The 26,243-nt window shown below is 39.8% G+C and overlaps 1 protein-coding gene across 4 annotated transcripts in view; it reads left to right on the top strand.

The window, feature by feature from the left end:
* The window catches only part of NLGN4X (neuroligin 4 X-linked), a 154,979-nt gene that overhangs the window by 1,394 nt on the left and 127,342 nt on the right, over nucleotides 1–26,243 (top strand). The window lies entirely within an intron of this gene.

The following is a 26,243-nucleotide window of genomic DNA, read 5'->3' as shown; positions in this document are numbered from 1 at the left end:
TTTATCTGCCGGAGGCTGCCTGTTGTTTTTTAAACCCACGTGATTGATTTCCAGGGTGGCATTTGGGTGGGTTCTCTCTCCCCCCCCCCGCCTCTATCGGCCCTCTTTATTATTTGTTTGTATGGTGGAGGGGGGATAAAATAAATCGCTTATTCTACAAAGAAGCGGGGCAGGACTCCCAGGGAGGGGTGGGGGGTGGGAATGAAGAGAGCAGGATTGCAGGGACGGGAGGGGATTTGTCTGTCCAGAGATTTCTGCACCTTCCTGGAAACTGGCTTGGCGGGGGGAGGGAGGGAGAAGCGGACGCTGCCTCATCTCTTGCCTTGAATGGTTTATCAAAGCTGCCAACTCTTGACTTTCTAGTGGAAAGTTAAGAAGCCTAGGACTGATCCTCTCCCCCCACACCCACTTCTGCCTAAATGCCCAGAATCCAGGGGCTGCCTCTGCTCATTGCTGCCTCCCCCTCCTTCTCTGCACTGCAGCTGCTTTCATTTTCCGACCCCCCCTCCCCGCGCGTGCTTTTCACTCTGCAGGGCGCTGAGAATGATGCTCTGTCCCTTCTGCAGCCACCCATGAAGGGGGTCAGAAGAGCGGCCGCCTAACTTGTTACCCTCTCCTCTCCCCCACACCTTTTGGTTAAGCTGTTTCCTTATCTTCACCCCCACACAAACCCCCCCTTTCCCAGCCTGCGTGGTGGGACCTCTGTGACGTGTTTAAGATTGCAAGAAAGGAAGACCCTAGTTGTGGGACGAGAAGCAGAGCTTTCCCCGCACCCACCCCCTGTCAAACCACTGCAGACACGTCCAAGTCCCTGATGCAGACAGGTCTCCTCCATCTGCTGTCCCTCTTTGGCACCAAAAGGGTTCAGCTACACACACACACATCCACTTTCAGCCTGTCAGGCTAACCCACCGAGTTTCTCTAACCATGAGGGATGCCAGACAGTTTTGGACATCCTCTTGCTTTCCTCTCAGTGACCAACTTTGCCACCTCTTGGTTTGCCAGACCCATTTCTGTGGGGTTTGTTTTTTCAGGTTAAGTTGCCTATCCCATTCCTTCCGCAAGTTTCCCAGCCATTTGCCAGGTGATCACGGCTGCCACTGCTGCAGCCAGCCCCCAAGGGTAAAGTGAAGTGAAGTCACCAACCACGCAGGCAACCCCCCACCATCTTGCAGCAACAGTTAGTGATCCTGTTTGATAGGATCTGTGCCTCAGGGTTGACAAGAACCAGGTACAAGAAAGGAAATCCTAGAGGTCAAGAATACCCACCTAGGGGGTATATTCTCTGCTTTGAGTATTCTGTAAGTAGCTACGGTAAGAGATGGAAGGAGGAAAGTGGATTTCCTAGTCTGGCCATCATGCTCCCTAGCTGGCTTTCCGGTTAGTGGAGATTTACAGGTTGTGGTTTCCTGGTTTCCATTTTGAGTGCAGAGAGGGATGCATTGGAAAGTGGCTGCATTCAGCGACTGGTTAATTATGATCCTTACAGTTCAAAGCTATGACAGTGAGTTATTTCAAGGGAAGGAGATGGTGGTGGTAGAAATAAAGCAAAGCTAATTGTCTCAGTAGAACATTTCCATTCTGAAAACCAGCAAGACAACCATCTCTATCAGTCCTTTTGCTATCCATACAGGATAAAGAGAAGAAGAAGAATATAACTTTATTTCTTTTCTTCTTGCGCCTTTTTTCTTTTTTTTGGTAGAAAGAAGCAGGTGTTGCTCTTGCGAGAAGATTCCACAAGGTGGTGGTGTGGACACTTCTTAATGATGTGTATTTTATTTATTTTTTGAAGGAGGTTTGGTCAATTGCTTGAATGGCTTTGCTTCCATGCACTTCTCTCTGTATCTTAAAAAGACTCATTGTGTGTCTGTTTTGCAAATGACAAAAGCAGGATTGTTGTACAAATCATGGGATATATTCAGCCGGGCCTACTCTCCTTTCCGTTGATAGTGTCTTCTTGGGAAAGAGAAGGGCTTAATGAGATCTCGAAGTTATATCTATTTATATATATATATGAGAATTTCAATAAGGGCAGGAACTGGTTGTGTTTGCGTTGAGATGTAGCAGTGGTGTTAAATGATATTCAATAGAATAAACTCTCTTCAATTCTTGGTTGTGTTCAATAAATCAAGTGTTCTGGATTAAACTGTAACAGGTCTGGTGATTCAGTAACCAGAGGCAAAGACTTGATGTGACTATTGAATCCATTACACTAGCTGTCTTTGATTTTGCTGCCAAGTTCTTGCTTTGGTGTGTGTGTGTGTGTGTGTGTGTGTGTTGTGGAGAGAATTGCGGTCCCTGAGATGTAAACAATTTCTCTTCTTGAGATACATTATTTTATTTTATTTTTAATGGAGTAAAAGAAGCAAGGAGAGAAGATATACCCTTGCTGTAACTTTCACTGAGGGAAGAGGGGAAAGGTCTTCCTCTAAGCTGAAAAAATATTTTGAATCTGTATGTTTAAGGTGGGGCATATAGGACAATATAGAGATAGTGTGGCTTGAAGGGAAAGGGCAAAAGGGCGTAGCAATTTGGCAGCATTTTCATGTGGACCTAACTTGGATTGCTACTTTCTTATCGTTTTTAGGAATCTCTGCAATATGGAGCTTAGTGCAAATTTGAAACTCAGATTTATGGAAGGCCAGGAGTATTTTACTTACGTAATACAGAGAGATATTGAGGCATAAAGGTTTCCTTGCTATTTTGGGAACAGGATATGGTTGATGGTATCATTCTGTTTTATTCACTGGATGGAAACCTTTCCTTCCTATTTGAATTTATTGGTTTATAGAAGATTGTTTCCAGTGACAGAGTGGCCCTTGATCTGGTATAGGAGTGTATGTTACTGGTTTTAATCATGTAAAACTCGTCATATATAAAAGTGCTGTCTATAATTACCTATCAATAATTTACACAAGCATAAGCATTTTGGTGGTATACCAATGAAATTAAAAACCAAAGAAGTTATTTAATGTTAAAATTTATTCTGAAATGATTCAGTAAAAAATTGCCTTTCCTTTCTTCATAACTATGGGGAATAAATGCAAATGTAATTTCATTTGTTCCTTGGATCATAATTGCATTGGGTCTCTCATGCTGTTTCTTTCTAGTAGTTTCTCATTAATTCTATAATACTTCCAGGCCCTAATATAGTCTAGACATATGAGGAAAATGGCTGGTTTATTGCCCTACAAATACAGTTACCTTTAAATCTATGTGTTGCATGTGTCAGAATATTTCATTTCCAGAGTGAATAGGAAATGTGTTGGCAAATAAGAATAATAATTAAACTAAACTAGTGCAAATAAAAACTGACTGCCATATATGATAGGTAAAATGAAAGTAATTCCTTTTGTACATTGTATCTATTGCATCTCAGCAGAATTGACTATTATTATTGAATTTTGACTGTATTATGAAGAGGGAAAAAACAAAACCAACTCCATGTGTCCCACTTCACTGCACAAATGCTCTCTTGAATCTGTTCACTGAACTTCATGTTCTTTAACAGCCAGTTTGTCTCCAAAAGAACAATGATAAAAGGTTTGTCAAAAATGGCTGTCTTAATACGAGGATGCCAAGCTGAAGTTCATCAGTAGTCAGCGAGACGAAGCTGTGAATCACAAGGAAGAGGCACTTGCTTGCAGTCTCCAAATGGAAATGGCTTTAAAATGTCCGTTTCTTGCATGGGGGCAGGAAAGCGTGCACTGCTGTTTTTGATGGGCCCTCAGTACAGCTGCTACTTGTCTTTTAAAGGTGAGGGCCTGTTCTCTGAGGAGTTCAAATCACCCACTGTGTGGCACAGATCCACTTGTGTGGAACAGCAGCTGTGTCTAAACCTCATAGAAGGTGCTGTCATTCTGCCATTTTATGACCTTCTGTGTAGGGGGAAAAAAACAACAACAACAGAGTGACAGGAGGCTTTTGTGTGCCCAAGGTTCATTAGCAATGCATATGCCTAAGTACCTGGAAACCTAGGAAGAAAGAAAAAAGAAATGTTATAAAACCAGGCCAAATGCACAAAACTAGCACTAAGCCATTCAGAGCCACAGTGGGGCTCTCCGTCCAACCTGCATCTGTTCTTTGTCACCATGCAGCTCAGGTGTACTGAAGCGATGTTTGTAAAGCATTTATGTTATGAGCCATTTTGATCCCCACATCTGACAGGGTTATGTATTCAGCTCTCTCACCTTTTAATGGGCCTCGTTCTGTTTGCTTTAGTAGTCTCCTGATATGAATTCCAAGGGAGGGGGAAATGCTTGTTGTCTGATAGAAATGAGATTTCATTGGCACTATTCCTGGAAATAATGGGTAGCGAAAGCTCGCTCAGTAGATCCGAAGGTGAGGAAGAAAAGCAGGAGATGGGGGTGGAAAATGAAAATTGTGTGTGCACAATGGAAAATTCCTAAATATAACAAGTTGCCATTTATCTTTAGGAATATTAGGAACAACAATCTTTGATGTTCACAGTTTCTAAGTTTTTTTTTTTTTTTTTTTGGCAGTTCTTCTTATTCCATCCTATCTTCACAACTCATCAGCTTAGGCTAAAATATATGACTTGCCCAAAGCCATATGGTGAGTTTCATGACTTACACTTCTCTCTTTTAACCTCAACATTTTGTTCAGGGGACCACGTGAATTTGTGAGGGAAATGGTTGAGAATTTTTCTAAAAGAAAATTGGTACATTTTTTTTTAAAAAAAAAATGTTCAAAAGTAAGAATGGGATGCAAATTTCCCCCTCTGCAATCAGGTTTGACAATTTCCTGTTCCTAAATCACATTTACATAAATTAAAAAGTAATTTAATTTGTGATTCCAAGACTCTGGAGAAGAAGAGTGAAAGAACAGCAGGGCAGCATAAAGAAAAGAGCTATCTTCAGAACGAAGGCTTTGCCAAAAAGCCCAATTTGGAAAACAAAAAGTTTGGAGGTGTGGGTTATGACCCTTGATAATCAGCTTTATTTCACCTTATCTGATCTACCTGTTCCATAACAAAAAGCATATATTGGGGGTGGCAAACCTGTGGCCCTCAGTTAATGTTGCACTACAATAGTGGTAAGAAACTTTTAGCTTGAAGGCTGCACTGCTACATGAGTAACCTTGGGGATGACCTGCTGGTGGTGGGTAGGGCCAGCGCTGAAGTGGATGGATTAACAGGTGTGATGTTTACCTTTGTGGAGAAGACCACATTCCAGCCATGCAAAAGCCAGAGGTTTTTACAAACACATTACTCTATCCAGGAAAATAAGAGGCATTATCATTGTTCATGGACACATTCCAGCCAAGCAAAAGCACTTGAGATCATGGAGCAGGGTCACTGAGGTGTGTTGTATGGGGAGAGGTGTTACCTTGAGAGAGGGGGGTAGAAAAGCCTGAAGCATTGCATTCAGATCCTGTGCCTTAGGTCACCTCCTCCATCACCCTAGCCCTACACCTACCACTACCATCATCCTTGCCATTGGCCTTCCTCGCTGTGGCTAATAGAAACTGGAGTCTAATAATATTGGCAGTGGTGTAGTGGTGGTGGAGGTGTGCAGGTTCTTCATCCTTGGCACAAACAGAACCTGTGAATCATTTTACTATATGTACTTATTGAGACCAGAGACCATAGCCCATTGAAACATTGTCCTGAAGCCATTTGGGCTCAAAGTGAAGACATGGAAGGACTGCACATGTAAGACTGGCATCCAATGTTCTTTTTGGACCTTATGTTTTGGTTGCACGCACTTAGAAACATCTGCATGATAATCAGTCTTTAAGAACGATTCAAAATTGTCAATGAAAATGGAGATAGGGGCTATTTAGTAAATACTTGAAGCTCCAGAAAGCTTCTGATAAAGCCATGAGTCCTCACCAAACTTTGGATACACATGATATGTGGCTTTGTCTTTGTATGGATCAGAAAATGATTAAAGAACAGGAAGGAGATGGCCAGAAATAATAGAAGGATATAAGCAATGGACTTCCCCAAGTATTTCTGTTGGGAGGAACTGATGCTGCTTAACTTACTAATAAATGATCTGGAGTCAGGACTGAATAATAAGGTTATTAAGTTTATGGGTGCCACCCAATTATTCAGGAGGGTGAAATTCAAAGCAGGCAGAAGAATTTCAGAAGCATTTCTTCAAAATGCTGAAAGGGCAACAAAATGGCAAATGATATTCATTGCAAATAAGAGCAGGCGATATCATTGCTCTTGCAGCAAAGTATTCTAAGTTAATGCATTTGCTGATGAAATTTGAATTGGCTGTGATTACCCAGGACTAAAAAGATCATGGGATGTGGTGGACTGTTCACTGCAAATGTCAGCTTGGTATGCCTCAAGTGTTTCGAATTATTAGGAAATGGCCTGAAAATAAAACAGTTGGTATAATGCCTTTATATGAATTGAGGGTTCAGCCATATTTGGAATGCTGGTTTGTATCACTGATAATGGAAGAAAAGTATAGGTGGGACAGGCCAAGATTTGTAACCAAAGGATCTACTGAAAAGAGGTGGGTAGGAAGAAGGAGCAGAATGCCAGCATCGGCAGTAGATGGACCAAGGGTGCTGTAGGCAGGTGTGAAGGAGTGGAAGGGATGGGTAGCAAGCATGAAGTCAGGCAAGAGCACGAGAAGTTCTAATTCGTTTTTGGCCAGCCAAATGACTGTATGCTGCCCTAGAAATATTTTTATCCTGGCAAATTGCATCCTCAAAAGTGGAATCAGGTTAGACCTTGTTGTCTGAGTGAAGCAACCATCTCAGACATCAGATGCTGGGGACACTGAGTGACCATGAGGTGTTGGGAGACAGCCTGCCCTGTGCCCTCTAAGCTAGGCTGCTGCTCTCTGGAATGTGGCTCATCACCAATCTCAAAACAAGATTAAATTTTCAGTCCGTTGGCATCTGTATGTGAAATGGGGGTGCCATCTTGTCCTTTACCTCAGGCAAAAAGGAAAAAAAATGTCTTGAAAGCTCTTGGTAGAATTATGCCAAGAGGTAATGCCAATGCACCAGACCTTTTTCATGGATGAAGTCTCTAGCTGGAGAGTTGTGGTAGAATCCATAACAACATACCAAAGGGTAGCTGGCCTTGAAAATGTAAGCCTTGAAAGGGGTCTAAATCCAGAACTATATCATTTTCCTTCCTGCTACATTTTTGAATAATATTGAACTCATTTTTAAATGCTTTGTTCTCCCCTTAACTGCTCATTGTTGAGATAACAACCTCTGAAGTCTTTTCAACCTCTTGATTTGTTTACAGATTCAGGATGTGTATCAAAGACTAAACTGAGTTGAAAGACACCTCCAAATTCTTTTCATTTATTCCTATAATTGTAGGCCATGACAGCGCTGACAGAATCAGATATTTGCACTCTCTGTAAAGGATGGCTTCATCACACTGAACACATCTGTGCACTTTAACTGTAATGTGCTCACATTCCAACCCTGTCTTTAATGTACTTGGAGTGTGATTCATTTGAGTAATGCGGTGAGATTTCCAAGGTTCCTCTCTCCCACAGTATTTTGTGAATGCTCCTCTTCTTGATGGAGTTGTTAAAAATTTTAAGAGAGCCAGGCTTTGAAAATTACTGTAACTCTTATTAGAAGCACATGATAGAAAATATCACAATGAGCTGATTAAAAGACTTGGCCCAGGGAAGAGAAAAATGCACTATCACTCATTATTAAAATAAGGGTCTTTTTTTAAGGCACCAATTTATTCATGGGTAGAATGGGACTATTTTGTTGGATTCATGTAAGAAGACCATATCTGAGAGTGACTGACAGAGTAAATGGAAAAATTGGAAATTTGTAATGACACTATTGAAGTCCTGAAAAGTATAAATCTATATATTATTTAAATTAAAAGCTTGAGTGAAGTATAAATTTATAATTCTTCATTACAGATTCTGTTATATCTTATCCAATGTGGACTACACACTTACAGCAATGTGTTTGCCCCTGAATAAAGTTTCCACATCTGCTCAGGCAGCAGCATTCAGGCAGCAGCATTCATTGCATTCAGAAGGTTCCATCACTGCTATCTCTGGCTAACAGGATTAAGTATAACAGGGCTAGAAAATATCCCCATTTTGAGACCCCAGATTGCAGGTCTCTCTCCCCAAAACAGCATTGAGCTGGACATGGGTGGCCCAAATGCTTGAATCAAGGTAGATTCATATGTCACATTCTGTCAGATTTTGATAACAGGCTATGGAGCTAACTAGTTGTATCCCTTGTTAAGTTTTCTTGTACTGCATTAGTGTTGGATTACATGTAACAATTAGACCTAATATCTGCTGTACCAAAGATTTTTCCTTGCCTTTTATTTGTTCCGCCATTCAGAAATTATTTTGTTGTTGTTAACTTTTCAGTGTGCTATGCACTCCTTGAGATAATGAAGATTAAAGTGAAACCCATGGTGATGGGATAGTTTTGGTTCAGTTTATTTAGCTGAATAAATCCCTTCCAGAAGAGGAGCCATATTGGATTCCCATTTGTGCCCTTGTGCTCATGGATTCCCACAGTCCCCTGGGAAGTGGTGTTAAGGGGATACAGGAGGCACCTGCCCAAATCACCCTCCCCATCTCTTCTGTGATCATTTGTTTCCTTCGGATCAAAAACCCTGCTGTGTATGCAAGGAACCAGTTGAGTTCTACCCTCTGTCTATTGTCCCATGTTTTAGTGGTATCTTCAAGACAATACAGTGGTACCTTGGTTCTCAAACTTAATCCATTCCGGGAGTCCGTTCGACTCCCGAAACCCTTCAAAAACCAAGGCACAGCTTCCGATTGGCTGCAGAAGCTTCCTGCATTCAAGCAGAAGCCGTGTCGGACATCCAGCTTCCAAAAAACGTTCACAAACCAGAACACTTACTTCCAGGTTTGCGGTGTTTGGGAGCCGATTTGTTCATCAACTAAGCCGTTTGATAACCAAGGTACCACTGTACCTTTTAATGTGATACAAACTTTCATGGGCACTTTGCAAAATTTATTTATTTAATATTATTAATTTATTGTATCTATAGCCCACATTTTTCTCCAGGGACCTCAGGATGGTGTACATGGTTCTCCCCTTCCTCATTTACTCCCCAAAATAACCTTGTGATGTAAGTCACATTGAGAGACAGTGACTGGCCCAAGGCAAACCAGTGAGCTTCAAGGCCTGAGTGGGGATTTCACAAATGAAGCCTCCCAATGCTTGCCTGACATTGTATCTGCAGGGCTTCACATGCTTGCTTGGTGATGGACTGCTTTTGAACGAGGAGTGCACCTGTGTATAGATGGGACAATTCAGTAGACATTGTACAGCTAATGAGGTTTTGGGTATAATATTTGCTGCTGGTCTCCTTTAGATGAAAGGAAAATAAGTAACTTGTACTATCCCTTGGAGTGCTGAATCAGTAGAACATGGTTTAAATTATGCACAGCTGGAGAGACAAGCTGCAGCACTGGAGGCTGTAAATTAGATAATGCAACCTCTCTGCAGAAGGTATGTAGCCCAAATTTGTGTGTGCTGTGTTTGTAGACATTCATAGGGCATGCATGAAATTGGAAGGTGTTATGCAGCTCTGAAGTTCAGTAATCTCTGAATAAACTGGCACTTATTCTATCCTTGCATTGTTGCTTGTATGGTATTAACCAGTCTGTATCATACCAGTTTTGGAATCGGTCCACCTTCCTTCCTTATGTGGAAAACTGTTTGTATTCTGATAATACTAAACCAATTCCTTCACCATTAGGTTTCTTATTAGCAATATCAGCAGTCATTGGAACCCAAGTAAATTGTGGTTGGTAAGCAGCCCTGGTTTTCTGGTGGCATCTTGTTCACCTCCCATGAAGTGTTTTTAAAGATGTTACACATAAAGCCATTTGGTGACCAGACAGTGGGCTCTGTTATTCCTTTTAGAATGTATATCAGCCTTGATCTCTTTCTTTCTCCTACCCCACTGGTACCATAAGTAAATATTATACAATAGACAGAATGTTGAGTTTTGAGCATGAAACCTCCTCATCTGTATCACTTTTTGTTGTCCAATTTTGAGCCTTCTCTTTTTGGAAGGTTTTAAAACAGGCATAGGAAGGAAATCTTATTTGTCAAAATGGCTTCCTGCAAAAGAAAAATACTGGCCATGAGCTGAACACAGTTAGAATCCCAGTCCTTTGGACGGGTTCAACACTTCTTATTCTGAAAATTCCTACTTCAGAGCTTCCTACTGAATCCATGATGATCAGAGTGGAGCCTTTGAGGGTTGGATTAGAGTTCCCCTTCTATATGGAAAACGCTGCTTTCATGAACAGAGGCTCCCAAAAACTAGGAATCCAAGGTATTATCTCTTACTTCTGCTTGCTACAGAAATGCATCAGTTATCATTTTCTTGCTCTTGGGCCAAAGAATCAGGGGATAAAATTAACACCTACTGTGTAAATATTTTTATCTGTAATCTGACCCATTACTGAAAGAGATAAATTTAAAAGTTGATGATTCATTGTGGTTTTCCTAACCAGTGTTCCATGTAATCTTATTGCATACTCAAGGGAAACAAATGATCATATACAATGTATTATGCACTCTAGAAAGTTTCATATAGAATGATTGCTGAGTATGTAATATTCACCAGAACTGGTAGGGTTTCATGTGATAGATTTTTGAAAATATGTCTAGCGTATTGTTAGTTTCTGCCAGGACTACTGCATTCTTGTTCTCAGCAGTGCAATGGGGGAGGGAGATGCTTAGGAATTTTTAATATTCCATTTCTAGGGATGATACAGATCTCATCTCCCCTGTCATAAAAGTATCAGTCAGCTATTACTGGCTGTCATTATTTTAATATCCTTTCCTCCTGATGCAGCGTAGCATTTTGCACTGAACTCTGCTGCTTGTTTAGAAAGGAGATAGCCATGAAACAGACTGGAATTGGAATTTCTCTACCGCTGCAATGTAATACGGACACATGGAATGACTGAGATTGCATTTGAAAGCACACTTCTAGTGCAACCCAAAGCATGTTTCCTGATAAGCCCCACTGAGATCCAAATATGTGTGTACATGGTTTATTTTAGTCTGACTTTGGAGCAGTAGTGGTTGGTTTGGTGAGGCCTTGATGCTTAAACGACCGCCTATAACTGGTGTCACTGCACCTCACAGGAAAGGACCTGGTGATGGGTAGGTCAGCATGGTGCAAAAGCACTGGCAGGATTATCATAAAGGAAGTTGTCAAAGCTGTTTCCCAATTCCTAATTTTTACATTTGTACATCACCTTTCTTCCATTATTATTATTTCTGAAGTTATTCTGGCTCTTGTGTGTTGCGGTAAGAGAGAAACAAAATATGGTAGTAAAGATATTTTAATAGTGCTCCTAGAACCATTGCAGCCACTTGAGGCCCAAGTGACTCCAGCAACTAGAAGTGCCTACATTGAGCTTCAGGTTGGTTCATCATCTATGACCTTTTCTGAACAGGAATAGTCTGTCTACAGTTATCTATGTTCTGGTATCTTCCTGGATGGACTACTTTTATAGCCTTTATGCTCTTGAAGATGATCCAAAGGTGCAAAATGCAGTGACCAGGGTGTTGATGGAGCAATGAGCTTGTTGCATATAATTCCTGTTCTCTGTTACGTTGGTTGCCACTTATCTTCCAGGTTCAATTCGAGGTGCTAATGTTGACATTCAAAATCCTAAAAGACCTGGGGTCCACATATATGAGGGAATGCTTTCTTTCATATCAATTTGCTTCTCATTAAGGTCAACAGATGAGCCTCTCATGTTGGTCCCTACATTAAATGAGGTGTGTACTGTAGCTTTTACAGTAGTGGCTCCATCACATCACTGAGATGATTCTTTCCCCCACTTCATATTCATTTAGACACTAGGTTAAAAACCTCATTTTTGTCAGGCTTTCGGAAAGGCATCTTTGCATTTGATCCTGCTGTATTTATACTCTCTATTAGAATTATTCAATGCTTATTATGTTTTGTATTGCCTTATTCTGATATAAACCAGGCTGTGAGCATTTTTGTTTAAAGGTGTTATGGAGGCATCTTAATAAATAAATAATTTCACACCCGAAGTCATGCTAAATGGTTACTCAGTTCAGTTCAAAGTTCTGCATGTGTGCTTCTCATAAGAAACAGCTATATGTGGACAAGTGTAAACATTCATGATTACCCAGAAGTGGCTGAGCCACAGCAGTATGTTGCAAACAGTTATTCGGAGCTTGCTGTGTTTAAATGTTATGCCTAATGTGAAATGGTTGGGAAATGCTTTGGTAGAGTCGGGATGGGGTCTATTAGAAATTGCCATAATGTATATGTTCTGCTACGACGTTGACAGGAGTGCCTGAGGGTTGAGAGATCAAATTTCTCCATCTGTTAACAAGATATTTTGTATGCCAAATGGTAGGCAAACACTTGATTAGATTTAAATGTCTAATGGATTCTGCTGTCTGGGCTGGAGCTGCATGACGTCCAGAAGCAAACAGACTGATGCAATCATTTCGGCACTTATGATTCAATACCTGATATGTGTCCTGAGATATCTCAATTTTGTCTGAGCAAGTCTGTCAAACCTTTATTTTCAAATATAGACACTTCCCTGATGATAGTATGAAAACATTCCTATTCAAACAAAGTGTTTCATTGAATGTATTCATATATCCTTTTTAATGCATCTTCTTTCAGCATCGAAACACAATTTTTATTTATTTCAACAGTCTGCATATCAATTAATCACAGTCATCTCTAAATATTGTACAGGAGACCCAATGCAATAAGACTAAGTTACAATCAGAATTCATTTAAAAATTCTACTGGAAAAAAGTATTCAGTAAGTGCTGGAAGTTCAATATAAGAAGAGGCTCTGGGTCAGGCTGGTGGCCCATCTAGTCCAGCATCCTGTTCTCGCATTGGCCAACCAGATTCCCATGGGAAACCCAGAAGCAGGTTTCCAGCACAAGAGCACCATCCCCTTCTGTTGTTTATATCAACTGGAATTCAGAGGTATTATTGCCTCTAGTTCTGGAAGGAGAGCATAGCCATCATGGCTAATAACCACCAGTTGTCCTCTCCTGCATGAATACATCTAATCCACTTTCAAAACCATCTTGATTGGTGGCCACCACTGCTTCCCCTGGGAACAAGCACCCCCATACCCTGAACCTGTTCATTCAGATGGAGTGCAACACCATTCAGAACAAGCAGTTGGCCAGTTTTCCTAACACAGGAACTACCATCCCACAATGCCTCCATCTTCTGAAGGTTTGACTTTTGTGACAATTTATCATACTCTTTATTGTCATTGCCATCGTGGTGATGATTTAAATGTATGATAAACCATTTTGTAACAGCAGTAAACAAATGTTAGGTGCCTGGGTGTTCACAGCTTTTCAGGAACATTTTCCTGGTGCCAGGTTTTGTTCCAGGTGCTCATAGCCATCTTGGGCTCAGGTGTATACCTGGCACCATGATGGTATGAGAAAGTAACCAGTGAACTGGGCTATTCAGGGGTGGCCAGGGAGATACAAGGCTCAAATACATAGAGTATAGCTCAGAACTGCCCTTTCCCCGCTGAACAGATGAGGGTGGTGGTATGCATTTACCTGGGACAAATATTCACTTACATATTTTATGAGAACAGAATGAATTACATTCTTTAAGGCTCAAGCACCTGTTTTTATTTTTTATATGAATCATAGGAATTCTGTGCTGCTTCCATTTTTCATTTTAATTAAAAGTGTGTCAATGCTACATTTTTAATAATGGGTTGCAAAACTGAACAATGGACTGATGAGATGGGAGTAGGGTTTTCTAATCATGGAATACATATTTATAAAATCTCAAGTGCTGTACTCATTTTATAGTGATTAAAGGATCTATGTAATGAAGATTCATAACTTTTTTAGTTTTATCTAAAATGTGCAGATATTCTGCAATTCATCTAGCCTTTAGACACCACTTTTCTAATATTCTAGTGGAGTTATTAAAATAGAAATGGACACAGTCACACATATTCTGCAAAAAACCTACTAAATATCAATTATAATTTCTCATATTGAAATGACAAGCAGTGGTATTCTCAGTTCAAAGTTGGTGTTAAATAGTCATTATAATTTTTATTTTGTTGTTGCTGACATTTGTCTGTTCCAAGAGACAATGGAGTGCACCTCCGGTAGTTAAGTCAAACTGCTGTTAGCAGCACCCAAGTGACCTCCTTGCAGCACAAGCCTAGGCAGTGTGTGGAGGTCCTGGGTTGCCCAGATGACCAGGCCCCCCTCTTAGCCTCACTGATATGGTCCAAAGAAAAACATTACAATACATCTGGCACCAGCTTGGCACCATCCAACTGTCTTAGGGACTCCACTCCAGATTTGTGTAGGGTTCTTCCAAAGAGATCCTGCAAGGCAGTGGACATTTTGGATCAGCGTTTTCCTTCTCCTATATAGACTACCTTCCCAGTTTGATGAGCCCCATCTGCCCCTCACTTTTGTCTCTCCCACATACAGAAACCAACCTCTTGACTGTTGGACCCACTATTGGTCCCAAGATTATTCAGGTGAGATTTATTTGCAGGAAATATTCTTCTGGTGGTAGGAGGGGAGGTGATCTAAACGCAAGAGAATCAAAACATTTCCTGGAGTAGATACTGGCTAGTTTTGCTTTGGACACCACCATTTTTCCTCAAAACATTAAAACAAGAGTGAGAAGCACTTAACGGTTCTTGTTTTGTGAGATCTTCTGAATCAGCTAAAAAGATACTTAGCAGTGGAATGTGGTCATTCACCAGTAAGCCATTGTGCTGTGCTGATCACAACCTTTCATTCTGCAAGTGTGGGTCCAGATTTGTGTTTGACCTGGGAGGTGCATTTTTAACCCAGGTGTTGGGAAGAAATCAGGACAAATCTTTATTGACCGCAGCAGGCAGATTAAGTGTTGGCATGGCAGTAGGGCCAGGAGCAGTTCATCATTCTACTCACTCCTTGCTGGTGGAATGGGATCCCCTGGGGTTGGATTGTGCCAAACCCATTCCATGGGAGTAGCCTAGTGTTGCACCCTGTTGTGGTGCAAGCCAATCTGGCAAGGTCTCACTAGGCAACCAGGGTGAGGGTTCCAGCCAAGCTTGGACCAGTCCTTCCCACAGGCTCCTCACAACATCCCCCCTTCACTAAACTGCTGCTGCCCAATGCCATTTCCACACAGCATTAATCCACCTAACAAAAGACTGCATGCTGCACATTGACTGTAACAATAAAGATTTGATCCAATTTCAACACGAACCTGCTTTGGAACTTCACCTTCCAGCAGAGCCACTGGTGAAACTAAAGGAAGTTTGAAAAAAAAAAGTTTCTGAGATGGGAAAAGCAGGGGAAAGCTTTTCAAACCAAACTTGGCTGTGTTCAAGCCTCTGGATGTCCTTAAGAATTTCAGTTAAAGGGACATGGGCATGCTTGGCAAGCCTTATTGCTGGAATGCCATTTGTTGAAATAACTCTGGTAGCATTCTGATTCAAAATTATTGTGCTGGCACATCTTTCTGCAGTACTAGCATGATAACCTTGCGGCACTGGTACAGTGTTATGCTTTGCAGTGGTAGTTCTGGTGCATCTATTGGAACATCCTTTCTTAGACATTTATCTGCTTCTGCAGCCATTCTTACAATCAAACTGAAGTCCCTTTAGGGATTCCTGTACCCTTTTGAAGTCAAAGATACAAATCTACACTTCTTCACCAAAGACGGTTTGATTTGCTTCCTTATCTATGTCATTTTAAGGACGTGTTCACTCACTCACATACATAGACACATATTGCATGTTAGCCACAGGAAAAGGGCTTGGGTGATGTAGATTTTCTGGTTCCCTGTTTATAGCTAGCTTGCCAGGGGCACAGTAGCAATCTCTATCCCATTCTGCAGGCTATACAACAGCTTTCTCAATGGTATCACCACAGTTATAGAAGCATAGCTGTCAACTTTTCCCTTTTATTGTGAGGAATCCTATTCGGAATAAGGGAATCTCCCTTTTAAAAAGGGAAAAGGTGACAGCTATGTATAGAAGTGCATTCTGATGGAAGGAAGTTTGGCTACATTCTTGCTTGCTTTTAGGTGTCAAGTAAAAATTAGTGATATATAGTGTTGGGGTCAGGTTTCCAAAACTCACCTTGTAGGATGCCCTTGACATGAACACTCCCTCCTTTAGGTTGTCCAAGTCACCATTGTAAAGCAGAGGTGCATGAACAGTAGCCTTTCTATTCTGCTTAATACTTCTATTGCCTATTCCCTATTCTTTCAGAACAGCAATAAGTAATGAACAAAAACTCTGAGTTATCTTGATGGTAACACAGGGGTCCATAGTGGTTGTAAGTCTTCTGTTAAACAGTTTTTCACTAAAGTGTTTTCAGTTTGGATTTTGATCTACCTACAAAGTTAACTATGCCTAGAAACCATAATGTTAATATTCTGTCTTGGAGAGGAGGGATGCTTCTGATGGTTGATGCCCTCTATGGAGCTATCTGTAGCCCTTGGTCTGGTAATGTTTCTTTGAGGTAACATATTAAAAAACCAAAGAACTTTGCAAGGGGTTATTTGGCTCTATTATTTGGATTTTATACACTGTCTATCTTACATATACCCTCAAAATCTTTATAAATTTTTTTTTCAGTTTTGTGTTCACTTGGCTTACCATGGCAGTCTTCTAATTAGTCCCAGAGCAAGGCATGTTTATAGCCTCAGCACTGGTTCTGTGTTTCCATATACTGCCACAAATAAAATGACCCCTGATCTTGGCATATCATCTCCAACTCACAGATATCTCTGTGTGGAATTACTGTCTCATTGTAAGTTCTCAGTCTTACATTTTTGGTTATAACCCCCACAGGTTTTTCTCTCATTTTCTCTCTCTCTCTCTCTTGAAGGACATTTTGAGAAACTACATCCGAGATCACATTTGCCTTGGCTCAAGTATCCAACTTGTATTTCACTCCAGACCCATTTGTTTCTAAGGGAATTGTCTATTTCTCTGGTCTGTTGATACCAAGGTACAGATGTAGAATTCTTCCTGTTGGTAGCCTGCTTTTGCTACAGTTTCATTTTCTGTATACATTGCAACACTTACCTATGGCTGGACACTTTCTATATCTGTGATTGCCTCCACGGTGTGTTCACTTATCTTTATGGACTCTGGATCCAGAGACCTGTGGTGGTCACATTCTGATGTGTGCGCCCATTTCTTGTTCTTCTAAATTCCTTCCCTCCTTCTGCAAAACCCTGACCCTGCCATGCTTGGGTGACTTTGGGCATCCACCTGCACTTACTGCTTCAATTGAAACATTTGGAATTCATTTCCTCTTAAATCTTGCATAATGCAAATCTTGCATTACTTTACTACAAAAGTAAATCGTTCAAGTTGATTATCATTTCTGAAGTCAGATCATGGTCTCCCAGGAGTTATAGATTTTTAAAGTTTACAATCTGAAAGTCCCAACACTATCAAATACTTAATTAGTGACCTAGGGCCTCAAAGTTTCATGGCTGGCCCACCAGTTTAAGGTTCGTAAAGAATTCTATTTGTTTCCCTTCTTGTTGGGCCCTGAGGTGCCACTTAAATTTGTTTAGAACTACTGAAAATTAGCCTGTTCCTACCAGCTTAACGGCATGCTATGGTGCTATGGTATCTCTCTCTCTCCCCAGGAACATCTTTTTCACCCATTAGGAACATAAGAAGAGCCCTGCTGGATTAGGCCAGTGGCCAATCTAGCCTAGGATCCTGTCCTCACAGTGGCCAACCAAATGCCTATGAGAAACTTGCTTTCTCTGGCTTTTATATAGATAATGAATTTCTGCCCCCCCCCCCAGTATTCTGCTGCATTGCCAATGAGTTTCAGCTTTGCTGGGGCCTTGAGACATTCCATCTTTTTGCTACAGTTTCCTATCTCTTATATTTCTTTTTCATTTTGTCTGTAATGAGGAGCTGGTCACTGTAGATATAAAATGATTTATTAAGGAACTACATATATGCAAAAGGTTTATGCTCTTTGAACTGCTTTCCCATTCCCTATAGCCCTGTCCTTTCTTTTTTATCCAAACCTCTTAATCCGGCTAAGGTGGATGTCCCATTTATAATTGTGTAATCACTAGTTCTCAAACCACTTGAAAATTGCCAATAGTCTTGATGGGTCATGTATTATTTTTCTCCCTGTGGTAGCAATTGTAATACAGTGTGCTAGATACCATGGTTTTTAATTGTATTGTTAATGTTTCTTATATTTCTTACATTGCATTTTACTGTATTACAATTTGTATTCCATAGAATTCAAATTATATTAAATAAAACACTGCCAAAAGATTGCATGTGGAAGGGGGAGTTAGCAGAAATTGTCCCCCAACCCACTCCTGAACAGGGGAACAACTCAGAGCTATGCTTTTATCTTAAACACCAGCTTAGCACCAAATCTTAAATCTCAAAGTCACGATTCATCTGCAGTGCGTTTCTCTGTGCTGAACCAACATTACACTTCCGGCTTATAAGGTCCTTGATCTGCCAGTCAAGCTATATTGATCCGAAGGAAAAATATGTGAAAAATCTAAGGTGCTTTCCCTTAAATTAGTTTTGTTGTGTATACTATTGCTTTGAATTGCTATGGTATCGATTGATCTTCAGGTTGTTGAAACAACAATTGCGTGTGCTGAGAGGAGTCATGAGCTAATCCTGTCAACTTGCTTCTGATACTTGTTTAGCTATTACAGGTGATACTCCTTAATTCATCTGCAGTTTTGGGCTCTGCCACTTCAGTGCCTATCTTCCCAAATTAATCAAAAAAGGAAGAAACTGTGGCAGAAACCGGGTTCAGGTTAAGCACTGAGCAATCAACACCACAAATCTGTCCTACAGTGCTGGAAATTTCACTAAGAAACTTCTAAAAGAATGAAGGGTATCCATAACAGATTTGAAAGCTACTTTAATAATTTTATATTATCTGTCCCAGAATAGGAGAAACCCAGAGGATCTTTTATTAAATAATCTTACAATACTTGCTTGCCGATGTACAAATTTTCCTCTTTTTTGTTTTGTAGGAAAGTATAGTAACATACTAACTACATGTGGTATTTAGTTAAAGTTTGGAATATATTTATTTTATGGCAAAATTGACCCACTAATGATTAGTTGCTCTAGTTAAGTTTAAGTCAGGAGGACTTACACTTGTTTGGTTCCGACTTGTAACTCATGTAGATCGCCTGAACATTTGTAAGCCAACAAATACTGCTGTGTGTTTGTGTGTTAGTTAGTGGTAATATTTTAGCATTTGCTGTGATTAGGCTAATTGCATCTCTTTCAATATTCATCAATTATAAAAACTGAAGATAATGGCTTGTTATTGGATTATTCTGCATAGTAAATAGTGTCTTGGTTGTTAATTTATTCTTGCTAAATTATTGTTGTTTTGAGTAACCTTTTATTTTGTCTTTACTATTGATCTGCTGTGTTATATTAGTTACCTTTTTATATTGCTTGCTAAAACAATATAATCAATCGTGTGGCGTAGGGAGCTGTCCAAAGTAGTGAAATCTAGCTACATGGAAGGGATTTTTCAGGTTGTTTTATTGTCATTTATGTGACTCCTCAAATAGGCCTCTGAAAGGACAGGCTAATATTTAGTGTCTTAAAAACAAAACAAAACAAAACCACAGCCACATATTAGTATATTTGGGTTGTGTTTGGCTGTTTGTGTGGATCTCAAGGGCACTTGCAGAAACTAGCTCAACATCTTTAGACATGGGAAGCTGGTTAGAAATTTTTAAATTTGGATCATATAGGATTTTTAATCATCAGAGATAACTGGGATAACTATATACAAATAAGAAGATAACATCTTGGCAAACTAGCTTTCAATAGTGGAGGTTTGGGTAGCTTAAGTCAAAGGCTCCTGCAATTTATTTTATTTATTTAACAGCTAAATGCATAAAATAAATTACACTGACCTTGTCGTTGACTTAGATTACTTAAATCTTATCCCAATTTAATAACTGAGGAGAAAACCTAGTCCGTTTCCCCTTGTGCACACAGCTCTGTGTGCTTTGGATTGGGGCTGTTGCCTTCAACATATAAGTGAGTCACTAAATGCTTCATATTTATAGCCTCAGTAAACTCAGACCCTAGTTTCCTTTGTTAGTTGGCAACCCAAGATTACAGTACAGTTTCCTGGTTTGAATATAACTGTAATTTCAAGAAAGCAAGGCAGCAGAGTTGAAGCTGGCACATAAAAGGAAGGGGGAACAAGTGAGAGAGAGTATGTTTGCCTGATTCTCATGTTAATAAGCCATGATTGATTAAACTATGATTGATGTATAAACTGGCCCATTGGTTTGGTTAAGCATAGTGTGCTAATCGACGTCACTGGTTTCCTTCAAAAATGTAAAATGGACAAGAAATCTCTTCTACTTTTTAGCATTTTGTACAATTCTTAGAATATGAGAATTCAACCCCACTTTGTCACTTGACATAGACGTTTTCTTTGTGCATACATATGCTTCTTATGTATGCTTATCATGTTGAGATTGTTGAGAAGAGAGCAATTGAAACTCATGCAGATTAAGTCTAAATAAGTACTGCAAATGGTCAGCAAAGGTCAATTTGGTTAAGTAGGGATGTGCAGATTAAATAAAAGTCAGAAAGCTTAAAAATTACAAGCTGGTGATCAAGAAGAGTTCAGAAAAAGCAGAAATAATGTAAAACAATGACAAAGTAAGTTGCCACAGTGTCTCAAGTTATGTATGTCTAATGACTCTCTTCAGACAAACATTGCTTGAATAAACATAAGTTATAAACTACATATAACAATTTAATTTGTTACTGTCTATAGATCTGCTTTGGGCTATGTGGCTTGAATAATCTACACTGGGAACCTTAAAGCACATAGGATATAAGAACCAAGAGCTTCAGGCATACTGTCTTCCGAGGATTAAAAAACAACCTGGAAGTTAGGAACAGAATATTATGTATGATTACAAGGAAATCACTTTGGCTTAGAAACCATATGCCTGCATGCTTATAGCATGCATGCCTTACACAAAATGCTGTAGAGCAAGGAACCTGTTGAACTCAACTTCCATCAGCATCAACTAGCATGGGCAAAGGCAGGAATGGTGGGAGGACTACAGGCTCTCCCTAAACCTTAATAATGTCCAGGTATTCTGAGAGAAAGGAAGAGTGAAATGAAATTTAAAAGCATGATCATGATTGAGTCCTTGATAAATAACATTTGGAGGCATCTTGACCTTCATAGAAAGTTTTTAAAAATGGATAAAAGTAGTGTGGGCATATTAATTTAAGATGGCGTGCTGTCATTTCTTTTACTGAAGGGCAATCTCTACCTCTTTCTGTTTCCGACAGGGGGAAAAATGTGTTAACATCTAAAATGGCATCATGCTACCTCACACAGATAGAATTTGAAGGCTTCTAAAGCTGCAACGCTGTTGTAAGCATTTTTATAGTAGTCCTCCCTAAAACCCAGTTAACATTTTAATCATTTTCACTTATTCAGGAGTCAAAGCAGATGAGACATAACTGAATATTCTACCTCTTTGATTTGGTAAAAAGCACCTCTGGATGGTGCTGAGAGTGGCAGGATCATGGTACAGAGATGTTAGGGGATTTCTGATTTTTTGGGTGTGTGTGTAAATAATCATGCATACTATATATCTGGCAACATTTCCCTTTGGTTATTTACACTTACTCTGTAAAATAATAAAAGAAACTTTACTCAAAATCCTCTACTTGGCTCTGAACTTTTTATATCAGAGATTATGCGTCTTTGATTCTTTCTCATATGGTTTTTGAAAGGCACTATTTTCATGACTATAGTATCTGGTCATAGATGCTGAACTGGACATTCCAAGGAAGTAGTGTAGGAGTTGTAGATTAAACCACTATAAAATTCAGGGCCTTGATCTCATTGTGGACTAGTTCCTTCTCTGAAGTTTTTAGGTTGTTTTATCTAAAGGATGAAAAAGGTCAAGATATTGTGTCCCCCCCTTATTTTCTCCTCCTCTTTTCCAATTGTTTTGTTGTTGTTATCATTTTCTTGTTTTTATGATACTGTGCAATAAAAGAAAATTGAGGTAGTCCTTATTCCTTGTTTAGCTAAGCTCAAACAAACAAAAAAATAATGCCCATGAGAACATTTGGTATTAGTGTATTATTATGGTGGCTGTGAGTAAAGCTTTTGATTTTGATAGGTCTATATATTGGTGACACAGATGGGGGTGATATGTTCTGAGACATAGCTGCTATTATTGCTAGTGACAGGGCTTCCATTAATAGATGCAGTGGCTCAGAGGCTGTGAGCGTGAAATGAACTGATCTAAGCAGAAAAGAGAGCAAAACAAGCTGAATTGTGCATTTAAAAATTTACGGTGGGTCAGTGAGACCAGGATACAACTGTGAACTTCTTTTTTTAAGAAAGAAGCAGCAGCAATAATAAATGAGGGCATCAGGGCAAATTACAACTATTAATTGAATGCTGTTGCTTAGACATAGAATATACTTGGTTGTGGTTCCTCAAATTATAAATTAATGGCTGCCAAAGAGAACCTGCCCTATCAAGAGTGTGTAGTCTCATGAATTACTTGTAAGCTATGTAAGATAATAATCTTTTTCAATGCAAAGATGAGGCTGGGTGGGCTTATAGAAACTAGAATTATGGAGTGCTGGTATAATGTATGAATGGTGAAATCTGTGAGTCAAATCTCATCTTACCCACAAGCTCACTAGGTGGTCTTCAGACAAGGCATAATTATACTTTTTTTTTATTTGCACCCTATGGTGATCATAAGATTGGTCTATCTTAGGATGTGATTATAAGTATTACTATCATGGCTCTCACCATGCTTGACTATTGCCTCTGATACCTGGGTGATGAAAGCTGTAGTTTGACAACATCTGGAGTTTCCCCCAGTTGGTATATGAAGCAGTTTGAAATATTTATCGGTGCTTTTAATACTATTGGGTTGTCCTTTATGGTGACATTGCCTTGGTGGAAATCGCTTCCACAAGTTGCTTTTGGGTGGACAACCCCCCCTATCTACAGTGGCTCCCACTGCCAAGATCTCTGTTCCAGAGGAACCCTGCCCCCCCACTCTCAGAAAAAGCTTTCCATGAGGTGATGGAAGGTTTAAGTCAGTATGGGAATTGGCAAAAATGGTGGTGTGAATTGAATGAATAAACGAAAGCATTTTCTGCTAAGGGAAAGCCACATTACACATAATGATATTTTGTTTGCTTGTTGTTTTTTTAGGAGATGATGGGTTGGGGAAGGTTGGATCCAAACATGTTCTTCCACTCATGGAACAGCTATTTCTATCAGCAACAGTGCACTCTCATAAACAGCAAATCCCTTTTGTGAGTGGAGGGTCTCACTCCATCCAAGTATGGATCCATCCAAGTATCCTCTCTAAACTCTAGAAATTTAATTCAAATTTCTCTGGTGTTCTATGCACCCAGACTTCTAATATCTCCATAGTTTAGTGTATCTCTGTTACTCAGAGACTTTACAGTAGCCCTATTTCATTTGGAGCACATAGCAATAGTGACAGAAAATTCTAATCACTAAAGACAGTGTTATGAAACTGGTTGGTGATGGTGACTTGCAATGAATCCATTATAGGCAAATATTAAGTTTCTGTATATAGAGACCTGCATTTGCTAGATAAATGTGGCTGCCTCTTTCAGTGTCCAAAGGAATTCTAAGGCAAATACCTTGATGCATGGAAGCAGCCTTTCATATGTGGATTCGGTTTCTACTCTGGATTGGCTTTCTAGACTTGGTTCTATGCATTGAAAGGAAAATAGAAGAAAGGTTAAACACCTATATTTACCATCCAGTGTTCACAATAAGTCATAGCAGATGTGTCCTGCAGAAATGGTTTATGCAACTTTGGAAGTACTGATCACTGTTCTTTTGGCGTGAAGGTGGCTTAAATTAAGGTATATCCTCAAACAGGTTTTCTAAGTTGACCTTAATGATGTTGGAAATCACTCATGTTAGGGATGGAGGGGAAATGTGGAATATAGACATGTTTTAATGGTACCAATCAAACTGTGACAAATACTTAAGAATTAAAACTTTGCAGGCTGTGACTTCCCCACCTGCAACATTGTTAAATGTTCATAACAACTCATTTATCTTCACTGAGGGCGATGATGTTTGGTGGGGGGATAATGTGAGTAATTTTAAAATTGTTCAGTTTACTTAGAGAAGTTCATAAACATTGATTTGTCACATCATGTATGACAAAATGTTTTTGATCTCCAAACTTTGAGTGCTGCTGAAACAAAGCAGTGCAATAAAATGATTTTAACTGATGAGACATAACTGCATCAGTCTATTTCCATGCCAAATGTAAGCAATCCACCTCAATTATGCTAATTGGTGCCCTAAAAGAAAATGTTACAGCTGTTTGGTAAATCAGGAAGGTAGAGAGTTTCTTTTTCAGCAGAAAACATTCCACAGTGTTCTTGCAATATAATAGTCAAACTGTTTGTATTTACATTTTTAAAAAAATCAATCAATCATATAATTTGGCATCTCATTCTCATCATCAAAGTTGCCTATGTTTGCATAGGTTGTGCATATTTTCAGGTTCTGGTGAATCTGAAGGTCTATATTTGGTCTGTTTGAAGAATTCTGCTTCATCAGTTTTGCCTCGTTTGTCCAAAACAAATGGACAGGTTGCAGTAGTAAGAGGAAGATGGGAATTGTGACCAGTACTATATCTCTTAATAAAGATCTTCATGTTGTTGTTTTTGGAATTTCTGTCCAACACAGGCTTTCAGACTGCTCAGTCATATCTCTGTCCTCTTAATAATTTTAAATAAGTAAATGCAACACACCAATAAAATATTTATTTATATGAAAAGCACACTCTCTATTCAGTTTTGCAATATTGGTTAAAAACCTTTGGTCCCTAGCCCGGCTTTCCATCAGTGAAGGAATTGCCAGAAGTATGCCATAGCTCCTCTGGGAAATGCTAAATTCTAGATGGATCCTAAAACAGTACTATCCCTGAGATTATATGGTTTCATTCCCCTCCCCCCCTTGTCTAAGGAGCATCAGGAATGGGAATGTGTAGGTTTTATTATCAAATGTTGAATAGCTAAAAGCTAACAGACATTACTGAATTTTCATTTAATGCATTTAAGTCAAATCAAATACCACATATAGGTTGTTTCTGCCATGAAATATAGTGCTAGCAATGAGATGTATAATTGAAGATAGCAAGGGAAAGCCACTCCACATGCCATCAAGTGCAGTGCAGAGTCTGGAAAGCCTAAATGTTGGCCTATTTTACTGGATATCAAAACATTGCATTTGGGAATTAATTAACACTGGAAACACATTGTGACAAACTCTTTAGGCATATCTGAGCCTGGCTTGAGTTCATGCTGTCCGAAGAACACCGCCGTTAGTTGGATATCCTGCTGCTGGCAACCTATAAACACATGTGGTCACTTTCATGATCCAAATGTCTGTAGGAATTAGTTGCACTCCTAGGGGCCCCAGTAGCAAACTTGTCAGTTCTCCTGAATTCTGTGTTGATGGCAAAAATAATTGTCCTCCAGCTTGACTGTGGGAAAGCATAGAGGGAAATGACCCTAAAAATTGTGATTCAGCCATTTTGTGACCAGTAACATGCTGGGATTCCAGAAATTATTGGAGCAATAACAGCTAGTGAGAAGAAGACTTTCCAAGCTTTGAGGAACCTGATTAAAAATTGCGCAACCAATTCTCACCCCCACCCCCCATGCTGCAAAGCACATGACAGCATAGCAACTAAGATGTAGGGAGGCAGGAGCCAAATGGGCACCACCTCCCCATTGCAGGCATTTCTGTACAAATGCCACATCCTGGCTGGTCTGTTAGTTATGAAGCAGGATCTGTGTGATGATGAGGCCAAATGAAACTCAAAGGATAAGAACACAGAACACATGATTAGCAGGCCCAGAAACCTACCAACCAGCCAACCAACCTGGAGCTAAGCCCAAATTTCTCTGAGGTTATTTTTCCTGAGAATGTTTCTGATATCTTGCCTTTTCTCACTCTCCCCGAAAGGCCACTTTGCTGAATATACAGCAACATTTTTTGTGTTGATCACAATTTCATCCCCACCCCCAATACCCCAGAAGAACACCAGGCATTGTGGCTTATGGAAAATGATTGCCAGCATGTCAAAACATTTGCAGCAGCCAAGAAACCAAACCAAACCAAAAACAAAA

Source organism: Podarcis filfolensis, assembly GCF_964270895.1.
Source record: "Podarcis filfolensis genome assembly, chromosome: 4".
Lineage (NCBI taxonomy): Eukaryota > Metazoa > Chordata > Lepidosauria > Squamata > Lacertidae > Podarcis > Podarcis filfolensis.
Note: the sequence above shows the minus strand (reverse complement) of the source record. Positions and strands in the feature narration are given on the sequence as shown.